Source organism: Protopterus annectens, chromosome 3.part1 (assembly GCF_019279795.1).
Source record: "Protopterus annectens isolate FY-2018-M chromosome 3.part1, PAN1.0, whole genome shotgun sequence".
Taxonomy (NCBI): Eukaryota; Metazoa; Chordata; order Ceratodontiformes; family Protopteridae; genus Protopterus; species Protopterus annectens.
The window spans coordinates 1790498550-1790512874 of record NC_056732.1 but is presented as its reverse complement, the minus strand read 5'-3'; positions in this window follow the sequence as shown (position 1 = coordinate 1790512874).

Genomic DNA, 14325 nt, shown 5'->3' with positions numbered 1-14325 from the left:
GAGGATGGACAGACTACAGACATCTGACAGGTCCTCTTTTGCTTCTCTTGTCCGAGTCACATGAAACTGCCCATCTTGCCTGATTTGGGCATCTGATTCCACGCATTCCTTTAGGAAGTCTGTAAAATTCCTTATTTATAAGGATAGCACTTCAACTAATTTAAGAGTTCATAATATTTAATTTTAAACATTATCTATTTTGAGTTCTTAGAGATTTAACTGGATCTGCTGCTTTTTAGGATGAGTTGTTTTTTTTTTTTTTTTTTCACACAGAGATTCAGGCATTTAAATATTTTAATTAAATAAAGATAATTCAAAACATTTTCCCTTAATAGACAGGCAGAAATATTTATTCACTGAGCTTCAGTTCAACAAATTTTCCCTTAAAACCCAGGCAGAAATATCCATTCGCTGAGCTCTTCTGTGATCGTTTCTGAAAAGTCACCGCAAGTGGCAATAGTCTTCAACCTAGCATTACAGACAGTTGGACTACCCTTGTTTCTCCTGCCAACCTTGTTGACTTGGGTCTCTTGAGGCAGTGTAGCAATTACTTTATGTTCACAGACAGCCCACTACGAATAACACAGTCTACTACAGAGTGTGAGAGATGTATCTGCACCAAGAATCTAGAGTCCATGCTCTCTCTCACTCAAAACAGTAACACAGAGAAGGTTGTCAACTCACCCACCACTACTTATTCACATAGTACCACTACTCATACACAGGATCTGTACTGATCTGTGAATGACAACATCACCAAATCATTATCGGCCGGGCATACTAACGCGAAAGTGCTTTTCACCAAAGAACCACTTTTGTGTAAGTATGGCTGTTGTCGAGGTCATACTATGGTGCAGATAAGGGAAAATTCACTTTTCCCCACTGTAGTGCGATCTCGGAGTGAGAATATTAAAGTATGGGGGGTGTGGGGGGCACAGCCACCCACATGGAGGGTGCAGGGGGGCTTACCTCCCTGCAAAAACATTAATTTAATGTCTTTTTTTTAACACACTTTAGTGAAAGAGCTTTTTCAGTGAAAGTGATTTCCCTAAAGTGTGTTCGGTGATAGTGGATTCGGACTGTTGAACTTTCGTTCAACAGTCCTAGATCCTCATACACATACCACTACTCATACATATAGTACACATCAAACACGTACATCCGCATACATGGAGGTTCTCTTGAAAAGCTTACCGAAACACCAGAGACCTCCAAAACACAAGTCTGCTACAGCTAACACAGTCTCCACAGCACCCATGACACATAGCAACACCAGTGTGTCACCCACCATGCCCATATAGCATAATACTCAAAAACCAAGTCTTCCTGTCATTGGAGACTCAATAGTGAGACACATGGATGTCCCACTCGCCAGGTTGGACAAGGAGAAAGTCATGGTCAGTTGTCATTCCAAGGGATCCAGTTCCTGTCTGCCTGGGAAGCCATGGTCGACAAACCTTGCTGCTTTGCCAGAAATGATTTACACCTGGAACCCCTAGGCTTTTGGCTGCTGGCAAAGGTTCTTGTCTCCCCCATAGTGCCTATTTTATGCAAGGTCTCAAAAGCAGCATTACTGATGTGAAATTAACCTATCAGACCAAAATAAGGGTCATGCTGGTAAATGCTAAGAGCTTAAACCAAAAACTGCACTCCCCGGAAGCACTTCTATCACTCGAAGATGTAAATGTCTGTTCAGGCACAGAAACCTGGTTTAAGACCTCAAAGAGTACCCCAGCCCTGCAAGGCTACAATGCTTTCCACACCTTTAGACTGCAAAATGAATGTGTGAAAACTAAAGGAGGATGTGTTTCAGTCTATATTAGAGATAAATTTATCTCACATCTGGTTAGACTTGACAACTCCATGGAGTTACTCTTGGTACACGTTACTATGGGTAATACCCCCATTCAAGTCCTAGCCAGATATAGAGCCCCCTCCATGGGTCATGACACCCAGAAAGCCTACTTAACAAAAATTAAGACAATCTAAATTTTACCAAACAGTCTGGTGATGGGGGATTTAAATTATCCCACTGTCAACTAGGAAACCTACTCTAGCGCAAACTCACTAGCACAAAAGTTCCTTGACTTTGCGAATTCAAATGCCCTTCATCAAATTGTCCATACCCCAACAAGAGGAACAAACATTCTAGATTTAGTCCTCACCAACATGTCAGACAGGTGCACTGCTGCAACTGTTGGACCCTCATTAGTTAAAACTGACCACAAGTCAGTCACCTTCGAAATGACACTAACACCAGAATGCAGAAAGGGTGAAATCAGACTAAAAACTTTACCAAGGCAAACTATACCCTTCTATGTGAAGGTATAAATGCATTCCAAGCCCCACTCCAAGCTGAAAGTGGTAACTATACTGAAGCTTGCACTAAAGCCCTGTACAATCACTTGCATAAGTGTATAAACTCAGCTGTACCAGACAGAATCAAAGCCAATGCCCCAAGCAAAATCAAGTTGCCATGGTGGACTTCCAGCATCAACAAACTCTACAATAAATGCAAAAAGTTGCTGTCCATGAAAACAAAGACAAGGACCCAACAATGGAAAAGCACCCTCCTCATCCTTAACAGGCAAATAAAACAACTTGTCAAATCCTCCAACAGCTCCTTTGAGAGAAACCTAGCAAGTGCTGCCAAGGATAACTATAAGGCCCTTTACAGCTATGTACATAACCTAAATGGTAGGAGCCAAGCATATACAGAACCAGTGGCCAACAGTATCAAACACATTGGCCCCACAGAGGTAGAGAACCTGCTAGCAGATAGGTTTGGCGAATATTTCACTCCTTTATCCCCTCCTAACTTACAACAAACCCTCCCCCAAACTCCCTCCCACATTACATATCTGAAGAGCAGGTCCGCAAAGCCCTGTCCAAGGCAAATATCATGGCCTCAATGGGACCAGATGACATCCCAGGCTGTCTTCTAAACAGGTTAAAATATGAACTAACATCACCACATTACTATGGATCACCGCATTATTTTTTTGCAAATTAGACATCAGAGCTGAAATTGTCACTGAATGACTTGATTGAACTAACATCACCACTGTGCCCTTTTCCATCATAGCCTAACTGCAGGCTTTGTTCCTGTAGAATGGAGGACAGCTACAGTTATTCCCCTCCACAAAGGTGGCCTAGAAACAGACCTGGGGAATTACAGACCCATAAGTCTGACCTCATCTGTAAGGCCATGGAATATAAAGACATAGGTGACCTCCAAACCCTGGATTCTACTCAATTTAGCTTTGTGAAGGGAAGATCCTGCCTGTTAAATCTGGTGGCTCTCTTTGAATCTGTGATCAAGGCCATTGATGAGGGCAAAGCTGTGCACACAGCATACCTCAACTTGGCAAAGGCTTTTGACACAACCCCACATTCAGGCATTATTGATAAACTTAGCAAATGGAATGTAAATCCCTTTGTTGTAAGATGGGCTGTCAACTGGCTCACAAACCAGGTACACACTATCAAAGTCGGTGACTTCACATCAACCAGCAGACCTGTTACCAGCAGGGTGCCACAGGGATCAGTGCTAGGCCATCTACTGTTTGGTATATACTTCTCAGACATTCAGGTCAAAATGAAAGGGTTGTGGTTGACCAAGTTTGCAGATGACCGTAAACTAGGTGCAATCACTGAATGCCCAAATGATGTTAGTATACATGATGTTATCACACACACCAGTGACTGGTGTATTAGTCACAGTCTCAAACTGAACGCAAAGAAATGAATTATCATTCCCTTTGGCACAAATAATGTCCCTTCACATTATCAAATCAATAGCAGTACCCTAAGTACCCATGAAATGGTAATGGACCTGGGATCACAGGTTGACCGTGACGTTAACTTCGACCACCACAAGTCTACCATTGTAAGGAAAGCTTTCCGCATTGCTCATTTTATTAGTAAAGGCATCACCTGAAGAGCAAAAGAAGTTATAACCACCCCATACTCAGCACTTATCCAGCCCATAATTGAGTATAATTCCCCATTTGGTATGTACTGTACTAAGCACCTATAGCAATTAGAAAGACCTCAGAGGTTTATAACAAAGAAGATCAAATGCATCCAGCATGTGGCTCACATGGGCTGACTAAAATTCCTGTCACTTTACTCCATATTGTATTGACTTCGTAGGAGAGACTTATGCCTGGCCTACAGAGCAATCCAAGACCCAAACCTATTGAACTTACTGTATATCCATAAATCAAATGGGTTTAGGGCTTCCCATTCCAGGAACTTAAATATGGCCTGCAGCTTAAATAGGACATGCTGCAGGGACAAATTTATTTCCCAGTGACTGCCATGTCTTTGGAACAGGCTAGAAATTCTTGTGAAACAGAGAACCTCTATGACACTTTTCAAGAGGAACCTGGATGAGTGGATGAGGCACCATAAATTCTTATAGGGATAGCACCCACAACCATCCTGGACATGGGCAGTTATCACTAAATGCAATATTGGATATTGACTAGTACCTCTATGATATTACATTGGGTTGAAACAGCTAAGCTTAAAATGATCTCTGGGTCAATAGCCTAGTAATCTCTTATGATCCTATAAATAAATAAGCAATTGCTATACTGCCACATCTTGAAATGAACTCACACAGCATTTAAGTTAATGTCAAAAGATTTTGGATTAGGTAATCCTGCTGGCTAGTCTTTCCTACTGAATTAAAAAAAATGAGTAAGAAAACATTTAAATAACGACCAAAGTGTTTGCTTGGAAAGTGGAGCTGTTTTTCACAGGTCATTTCTTTGGTCGTTATATAAATTTACAAAGCTTCTGGGTTGTTATTATATTATAAGAAAACATTTATGGTGGAACAAGACGAAAAACAAGATCTTTGAGTGCCTGAGTGGCCTTGGTATTACTAAGTCCAGTGCAAGAGTCTTGTCAGGCTATAAATCCTTACAGGCTGCATATAACTTACTTACTATGGATCACCACATTATTTTTTGCAAATTAGACATCAGAGCTGAAATTGTCACTGAATGACTTGATTTCAGTTTATCTCTGGACTGTTAAGCAATAGATAAAGTGCTAATAATGTTATACTCTGAAATAACAAGCATATGGATTATGTCTCCTGCAGGGTTCTGCTTTAAGCCCTTTCCTCTTTGTTGTCTATGTATCTGTTGTGAAAATATATGCCAAGGGACTATAGATGACCATGTTTGCTTATGACTGCAAATGTGGAACTGTTACAAACTCTCTATCTCAAACTCAGATACTCTGAGCAGTGCTTGATCAGACCAGCGCTTGGAATACTGACCATGGACTCACCATAAATGAAAAAAAAAATAGAGTTGCCATGTTTAGGAAATCAAACACTGCCATTTCATATCATATCAAGGATACTTCTTACAAAATTGATATAGTTATTACAAATCTAGATAAATATGTTACCGATGAGCTTTATTTTGAGGAACTTCTCTGCATTGTGGTTAGGAAATCATTATATCTAGCACAGCTAAGCTCTAATGATACCTCTTCCAAGCCCAGGCAGGTCATAGTTCCACTGCAAATGTCCCTTATTTCATGGACTAAACAATGGTTACAATGCCCGATTAAGCATGCACCTAATTTAATGCCTAATCCATTTTGAAAAGCCTCATAGATTCTTGCCTAGAAAATTGATAATCTAGCACGCTGTGCTACCCAGAATCTTTACAAGCCTTATTGTTTCATACAATGTCTTGTGATGTAATCTCTGCCAGGCCTTTCATTCATTGAAATACCCAATCCTTTTTGATATGTTAATGACAGGGTAATGCAGGCATGCATTAGTGAAATTAAAGAGATTAGCTGCTGGCATGTCAATGACAGGGTAGTGCAGCATGCATTAATTAAGTTAAAGAGATAAACTGCTGATATGTCAATGACAGAATAATGCAGCATGCTTTAGTGAAGTTAAAGAGATTAGGTAATGCAGGCATGCTTTAGTAAAGTTAAAGAGTTTAGCTGCTGATATGTCAATGACAGGGTAATGCAGGATTGTGTTAGTGAAGTGAAAGAGACAGGGTCATTCAACATATGTTAGTGAAGTTAAAGAGATTAACTGCTGATATGTTAATGACAGGGTAATGCAGCATGCTTTAGTAAAGTTAAAGAGATTAGCTGCTGATATGTTAATGACAGGGTAATGCAGCATGCTTTAGTAAAGTTAAAGAGATTAGCTAATGCAGGCATGCGCTAGTGAAGTTAAAGAAATTAACTGCTGATATGTTAATGACAGGGTATTGCAGCATGCTTTAGTAAAGTTAAAGAAATTAACTGCTGATATGTTAATGACAGGGTATTGCAGCATGCGTTAGTGAAGTTGAAAAGATTAGCTGCTGACATGTTAATGACAGGGTAATCCAGGCACACATTAGTGAAGTTAATTATTCTTCTTTTAAGAAAACATTTCTTCTTTTTACATAGAGGATTCTCAGCAGTAAAAGAGAGTATAGATAAGGGCTCGGAGACTGAAAATAAAATTGTAGTTACCCTTACCCAATTAAGTGTACAAATGTTGGACCAAACCTAATGTATATTCCCCCCACCTAGGGAATTAAAGCAGAAGCCATTTCAGCAACATGTTATGCTCCCGTATCCTGTGTTCCGGATGTTCCAGTACCTGTGCAATATCCCAGTGTGTTGTAAGAGTCAGCTGCTCATGTCCTCCAAAGCGTGATGAAAAAGAGATAACTAACGAGGAGGGAGTGCAATACTCTGTTGTAGAATGCATCACTACTGCTTGGATTCTGTTTTATCTCCTGCTTTTTATTACTGGAGCATCTTTTATACACAAGATTATATTGACAAATACTCCATCTCAGTTCCATTCCCCCCAGTGTTCACAAACTAAGCTCCTGACTACTGAAGCTAATGCCCTCATCTGTATTTTTTGGAGATAAGGATGTGTTTATGTTGTATAATTTATGTTAACAGAACACTACGTGTCTGAGGCCTCGTCTACAAGCCTATATTTAATAGTTTAAGATTAAATAAGAACTGTTCTTGTGGTCATATAACCACGTGCCTGAATTGACTAGGTTCTTTTTCTAACAGTAGCACAATAGGAAGGGGTTCCCCCAACACACACACACACACACACACACACACACACACACACACACACACACACACACACACACACACACACACACACACACACACACACACACACACACACACACACACACTTTGACTGCACTGTTCCCCTTTAGAACTGAATGCTGCTTCCTACTCAGACTGTATGTAGTTTCCTGTCCCACTCCAACTATATCCATTTACCCCTTCTCTCAGCAACTAAACATGTGAGATACTTTGTTACTATTTTTCCATCTCCTTTCCATGTACCAGCATGGGTGTGTACTACGCTAATGGCTCTGGAGCCTTTAAAAGCTTAGCCGATAGGATTACCCTGGTATCATGCCACCCGAACTTAGCTCCCAGTGCCTCTGTCGAATAGAGCCACTGGAGTGATTTCCCATCCACTCATCAAGATTTCTCTTGAAGAAGGCCAGTGAGGTGCTCTGTTTGACATGTATGGGAAGCCTATTCCATAGCATGGGCAGTCTCTGGGTTATGAACCTGTCCCTCCAGAACGTTCTGTTGATTGTGGTAATGAGGTTGAGGTCTCTGGAGCATGTGGTGCGGAGGGATTGGGATTTCTCAGCTGTAGCATTTCTAACAGGGCTTGGTCAGACATGGCTTTGTAAGTCGAACAGATATCACCTCTAAGTAGGCAATATGAGACAGGGAATAGTTGGAGTTTTTTTAGTCTGTCCACATAGGACAAGTATTTAAGGCCTAGGATCCTCTTTGTGGGGTACTTTTGCAACCTCTCCAGTTCTTACAGGTGTCTAGTGAGGTACATGCCAAATGGGGCATTGTACTCGATGCTTGACCTAATGAGGGAAGAGTACAGGGAGACAATGACCTCTTTCTTTCTGGATGCAAAACCCTATGTAATGTGATGTGCCACACAGAAGGGCTTTCTGACCACAGTGGCAATGTAGTGGTCAAAACAGAGGTTGCTGTCAACCTGTGTTCCCAGATCTCTTATAATGCCTTCTGTGTTCAGTGGACTACCATTGATGTGGTAATTCATAGGAAATGGATTTTTCCCAAAGGGGATGATGACACATTTTTTGGCATTGAACGTTAGGCCATGGTTCTGACACTGGTCGTTGCTCTCAGTGACGCCTTTCTGTAGGATGTCAACATCACTTGGGGAATTAATAATAGCTCCCAACTTGCAATCATCTGAGAACTTTGTCAGCCAGAGTTATAGGTTCATAGGCAGGTACTAGGCTATCCGCCCAAGGGCTTAAGTAAGCCTAGCCAACAAGGTTTCCTGGCTTATGCCACCCAATAAAGTTAATTTCCTGTGCCCCTGTTGAGCAGAGCCACAGAAGTGATCCCCGAGGTGTATTTCCTATTTCCCATCCACTCATCAAGATTTTTCTTAAAGAGTGCTAATGAGGAACTTTGCTTGACATAGATGGGTAGCTTGTTCCAGAGTATGAGAAGTCTCTGGGACAGGAATCTATCCCTCCAGCATGTCCTGTTTATTGTGGTGACAAGGTTTAGGTCCCTAGAGGGTGTAGCTTGGAGGGATTGGGATTTCTTAAGGTGTAGCATGTCCAACAGCTCTGGGTTTAACATAGCTTTATATGTTAGGCAGCAATCTCCTCTGAGTCGGCGATATGCTACAGAGTAAAGCTGGAGTTTTTTGAGATGGTCAGTGTAGGGCATCTGTTTGACGCCAGTAATCCTCTTTGTGAGGTACTTCTGTGGCCTTTCCATCTGCTGCAGATGTCTTGTGAGGTATATTCCAAAAGGGGCGTTGTACTCTAAAATGGGTCTAATGAGTGCTGAGTAGAGGGGAACAATGACCTTTTTTTTTCCTGGATGAGAACCTTTTTGTGGTGAGGTGTGCAACATAGAAGGATTTCCTGACTACTATGACAATGTGATTATCAAAGGAGAGACTACTGTCCACCTGGGTCCCAAGGTCTCTTATCACACATTTGGCATTAAGTAGACTGCTGTTTATGTGGTAGTTCATAGGTGCTGAGTTTTTAACAAAGGGGATGACAATGCACTTTTTGGCATTGAGCTTGAGGCCATGGCTCTGACACTAGGCATCTGTCTCAGTGAGGCCCTTCTGTAGGATGTCCACATCATTTGGGGACACAACTATGGCTCCTAGTTTGCAGTCTTCTGTGAACTTCATTAGCCAGAGGCCTTCTGTTTTAGTCTGTACTTCAGAGAAGTAGATACCAAACAGGAGAGGTCCCAAGACTGAACCCTGTGGTACTCCACTTGTCACTGGTTTGAAGTCAGATTTGGAGGCTGCACCTTTTACAGTGTGGGTTCTGTCAGTGAGCCAGTTGGCAACCCATCTTGTGATGTAGGGATTTATACCTAGTTTAGTGAGTTTAGCTATAATTCCAGAATGGGGGATGGTGACAAAAACCTTGGCGAGGTTAAGATAGGCTGTCTGAACAACTTTACCCTCGTCTACGGCTTTCGTGACTGCCTCAAAGAAATCAATCAGGTTTAGGAGGCATGATCTGCCTTTCACAAATCCGAAGTGGATGGGGTCCAGAGTTTGGAGGTTACTGATGTCTTTGTTTATGAGTTCCATGGTGATATGTTCCATGGCCTTGCAGACCAGGCTCGTCAGGCTAATAGGGCGATAGTTCCCAGGATCAGTGGTGGCTCCCCCCTTTGGGGAGTGGGATAACTGTTGCTGTGCGCCATTCAGTGGGCACAAAGTCTGATGTGAGACTATGACTGAACATGGTGCTTAGGTGGGGAGCTAGTTCATTAAAATGCAGCCTGGGATGTTGTCCATTCCCATGGATGCTGTGTTTTTGGTTTTAGAGAGTGCAGCTTTTACCTGCATAAATGTGATTACAGGGACTCTGCATTCTTCCTGTCTAGATATGGGCCTTTTAGAGGGTGAGAGGTGGGATAAAGTTAGCATTGAACCTATCTGCCAGGAAGTTGGCAATATCAGTTGATTCTGTAATTTTCATGCCATTGTGCTGTAACTCAGAGCAGATCTGTGTGCTGTCATTGAGATTCTCGACATAGCTATACAATGCATTGTGGTTGCCCTTAGAATCAGTGACAATTTTGTTTTCGTGTTTTTATGTTGGCCTGGACTTCAGAGAAGTATATACCAAACAGGAGAGGACCCAGGACCGAACCCTGTGGAACTGCACTTGTAACTGGTCAGCAGTCTGACTAGGATTCAGCTACTTTCACGCTGTGGGCTCTATCTGTGAGCCAGTTTGCAACCCACCCAGTGATATAGGGGTTTATGCCAGGCTTAGTGAGTTTTTCTATGATTTCTGAGTGGGAAATGGTATCAAAGGGCTTGGCCAGATCAAGATAGGCTGTATGAATCACCTTGCCTTCATCCACAGCTCTAGTGAATGACTCAAAGAAGTCGACCAAATTGAGCAGGCATGATCTACCCTTCACAAATTGAAACTGTGTGATTTCCAGAGTTTGGAGATTCCTTATATCCTTGTTTATTAGGTAATGATGATGCGTTCAATAGCTTTGCATATCAGATTCATCGGGCTAATGGGGCGATAGTTCCCAGGGTCTGTTGTCACTCCCCCTTTTTTGGAGCGGGATGACTGTAACAGTGCTCTATTTGGTAGAGAGAAAGCCTGAGATGAGGCTGTGATTGAACAGGGCACACAGGTGAGGTGCCAGTTCACTCTGTAGTCCATGTAAAACACAGCCAGGGATATTGTCAGGTCCCATAGAAGTTGTATTCTTGGCCTTGGACAGTGTTGTTTTAATCTGTGCAGCAGTAATACTGAGTGCCTAGCAATCTACTGTTAATGTGGTAGGTCCTTTGGGGGGAGGGTAAAGTTCGCACTGAATCTGTCGGTCAGTATATTGGGAATATCTGTTGGCTCGGTATAGGAGGTACCATTGTGCAGTAGCTCAGAGCGAATCTGGATATTGCCATGGAGATTCTTTACATAACTATAACATGCCTTTTGGCTGTCATTTCTATTTGCTGTTATTCTGTTTTCATAGCTAGCTTTAAAGGATTTGATGAAAGATTTCAACTTTTTGTTGAGGCTCATAAGGGAGTTTTTCCAGTCTTGGACCTTCATGTTATTCCACATCAGTTTCCTCCTTCTGTTTGTAGAGTTTGTTTATGGCATGAGACCACCAGGTTGGCTTCCTTTTTTTGGAGGAGAGTGTCTTGGTTCTATTGGGTATGGCGAGATCCATGCATTTCTGTACGTGTTTGTACAGTCCATTGGTGTATGATTCAGTGGTCATGCAACTATTCTCCATTTGCATGGGTGATGTGAAGTTAGCCACCTCTGTTTTTAGGAGCCCAAAGTTAGCTTTGGAGAAGTTTTTCATGGTGGTTACCTTTGCGGGGGGGATGCAGATTTCCAAGGTGATTAGTCTGTGGTCAGATTTAACCAGGGAGGCGTGGACTATTGGTGTAGAGCAATGGTTGCCCAGGTTAGTAATGACCAGGTCAAGGATGTTGCTACCTCTAGTGGGGGTAAGAATGAGCTGGTCCAGGGCACTGGAATTAATGAATTCCAGGAAATGTTTGGCAAGTGTATTGGTACATGAGTAGTTTTCCCAGTTAATGGAGGGTTAGTTGAAGTCACCCAGTATAAGAGTGCTAGGTTGGACCCTAATATTCTCCAGGGTGCTTAGGAACGTGGAGTGTGACTCTTGGGACATGGTTGGGGACCTATAGTAGGCTATGACCTGAATTGCTGTCTTTCCCCATGTTAGCTGCACCTGTAGTATCTCTGATATGTTATGTTGAGCTACCAGTCTGGAGGTGTGCACATCCTTTATGAATATGGAAGCACCACCGCCTTTGGAGCTTTGGTCCAAGTTCTGGGGCCGAACGATGGGGAATGAGTTATAGCCTGGTATTGCAGGGGTGCTTTCTGCTGCCTTGAACCAGGTCTCTGTTACAACACAAATGTTGATATTCTCCATTTTAAGGAGTGCTTTAAGTGAGTGAATTTTGAGATTTAGACTTCTAGCAATGAGCAACATGACCCTCAGATTGCATTTGTTTGTAGCTGTTATGATGATAATTTGGTCTTTGGAACACCATTTAAAAAGGCACTATAGGGGTGGCAATAGCCTTAGCCAGTATCTGGAAGCCCAGGTGTGACAGATGCAGGCCATCTCTGGCAAAGCATCAAGGTCTGTCAATCATGTCATCTCAGGCAGTCAGATAATGGATCCCCTTAGAATGACACCAGAAACTTAGCCAATTGTTGAAATCAATCATTTATGCTTTTATTGTGGTATCATTCTGGGTGATGGAAGGAGGCTGCTCAGGGCTAGGGTCATGCCCACCTGGACTACATAATTCAAGAGCTCCTCCATGTCTCTTTTCATGTAGTCCAGGGAGGTACAGCTCAGGTCATTCACACCCACATGTACAATGACAGAGTCATATTTGTCCTGTTGTTGAGGGACCTGAGTGCATATATTATGTGGTGGATCCTGGTGCCTGATAAGCAGCTGACTGTTACTTTTTTCTTCTTCAACCTAGTGAGTGGGACATCAGTGTGCCTCACTATCGATTCACCTCTGACTAGTGTCCTGGGCATGCTGTTTGCCTTAGGGGCTTTGGTTGAGTGGCACACTGTTTGGGAGATTTATGTAGCTCATAATTAGTGATGTGTTGTGGTGGTTGAGTGCATTTCTGCCTTGGAAGTCTCTGCTGTTTGGGTAGATTTTTATTGAGAGCCTCCACTTGCTTTTTGGGTAGATTTTTATTGAGAGCCTCCACGAAGGTGGGTGTGTGGTTTGTTTTTTTATGTGAAGGCAGTGCTGGTGTGTGTTCTCAGAGCTATGTGCTCCATGTGGTGTGGTGCAAGTGTTGACCATCTTCTCTTGACCAGTTATTCTGGTCTTGGCTGGAGAGTGCGTGGCTTCCAATTTGGATATATAAGTGTGTCTCTCACAAGTCTGAGTGTTGGGAGGTAAGAGAAGAAGGTTGTCGGTGTACATGAGGCAGTTGCTACATTGCCTCAGGATGCCCAAGTTCACCATGTTAAAAGGAGAAAGCACAGAGAACTGACCTTTACACATGCCTGGAGGTGTGGGCATTAATAATAAGTACTGGATCTGTTTCCTTATAGAACGTTTAGTGCTGGTAGTATTTCTCTTGTGTTTCTCTCTTATTATCATCTGTGCATTCTGCAGCACATAATCACCATGATCCCCAGCCTTACAGCAGCATCCCCATCATAGTCTTACCCCACACAGTTAGTCCTCGTTGGCTTTAATTCTGCCACTCTTAAATTGTATTGCAACATTCTCTCAACCTTTACCAAAAATGAAACAATTTCAAGCACAGACAGTAAGTTCCAGTTCATATATAATGCCAACTTTCCATATTATTTTCCTTTGCCTATGCCTCACTCTGAGACAACCAAACCATCCTCGTCTAATTGATACATGACACAAGCATCCTAACAACTTCACCAATGTCCAAACCTACATCTGTGCCAACAGTTTCCCACTGAAGGTGCTTTCATCACTCACAAATAACTCGATTCACACACAATCATCCTATGTATTTATGTCCTTTTCAGAAGCAATATTCAGACAAAGTAGGTAAACTGCTACTGCTTTTAATAGTGCCTTTGTTGTTTTAGTAAAATCCGTGGCTTGGAGTTCTTGTTTTTTTTTTTCTATGATATTTTCATTTTATATTTTAACTCCTAGTTGGCTGTCTGCCTTGGTGGGGTCTTCTTCTCCTCTTCTCGTACTCAGACAGGGAAAAAAATAAATGTCTACTTCCCCCACCCTCAAATTCAACCATCTGAATACACCCAAATACTACTAACTAAAATTAAAAACAACATTATATAATAAATAATTAAAAGTGCTACTGAAGATATGTTCTGCCTTTAGCATCTTCTTTTCACAGTAATAAGCATGACTCCAAACAATGTACAATTGGGAGGGTTGGGAGGGAATCTATAAACCTATGAACAACATAAGGAAAAAAGTAATTAGTGGAATAACATAAATTCCAAGAAAGAAGAAAAGCGTATAAGTACAACAGGACTCATATAATACAAATTAGTACAAATCAGATTATAACAGCTGATTAACTCTCTTGCCAAGTGACTCTCATGTTTTAAAAAGAAGGAAACAATTCCACACATTTCCATGGTTTAATGGTATAATGGCATAATGCAATCCCCCATACCTTTTTCCAAAGAAAAATGTAATAAGCTATCACACAGGGCTTGGGGTATTGGTAGCATTAAA